Source organism: Arachis ipaensis, chromosome B08 (assembly GCF_000816755.2).
Source record: "Arachis ipaensis cultivar K30076 chromosome B08, Araip1.1, whole genome shotgun sequence".
Taxonomy (NCBI): Eukaryota; Viridiplantae; Streptophyta; class Magnoliopsida; order Fabales; family Fabaceae; genus Arachis; species Arachis ipaensis.
In genome coordinates this window covers 108,205,296-108,206,202 of record NC_029792.2, presented here as the reverse complement: position 1 = coordinate 108,206,202, position 907 = coordinate 108,205,296, and positions in this window count along the sequence as shown.

Here is a 907-nt window from a genome sequence, read left to right as displayed (position 1 = left end):
AAGTTGTAAAGTTATTATAAAAATAATAGTCAATATATCCTCATGTCATTATAATATACATACATTTCAAATATTTAAATAGTAAATACATGTATGTCAATTACCCCTCTTATGACGATGAATGAATCAAAGTTGCAGGGATGCATGTAACTTTGGATTGGAAGAGTAAGGCTATCTTTGTTTAAGTGGAAATGGGAAGGAAAAAAAAAAAAAAGAGGAAAGAAAATTAGAAGAAAAATGATTATTTTTTATTGTTTGATTGAGAAGAGAAAATAGAGAAAAGAAAATTGAAAAAAAAGAAAAGTGAAAGAAAAGAAAAGTGAACGGGACTTATTAATTTTTTTTCTCTAATATTGAAAGAAAATTTTAACTAAATTTATCTTTTAAAAATTTTAAATTAGTTATATTAATCTTTTTATCACTGCTATTATATATTAATGATGTCAAAATTTATTGTTCTGATGCGTTAGATAACATCACAACACACATCTGGTAGTTTTAATTGACTATTAATATGATTAATTTATGAAAATATATCAAATTAATATCAAATTGAGAGATTTTAATGCCTCAAGTTCTCTTTTCGATTAATTGATTTGATTTAATTTTATAATTTTATTATATTATATTTATTTAATAAAATATTTACTTTTTTATGTAAATTCTGAATAATATGAGATTAAATCTAATGATATAAGATCATTCAATTTTTTTTTAATAATTAAATATTAGCCAACTTTTTGAAAAGTTGCTAGCTCTAGATTTTTCCATAAAATAATACAGCGCACAACCAAACAACATTACAGAGAGAGAAATCACAGTTCACACCTATGATGCACGGACACTGACACGGACACGGGACACGACACGACACGGGACACGCCGACACGCGAATTTTAAAATCTTA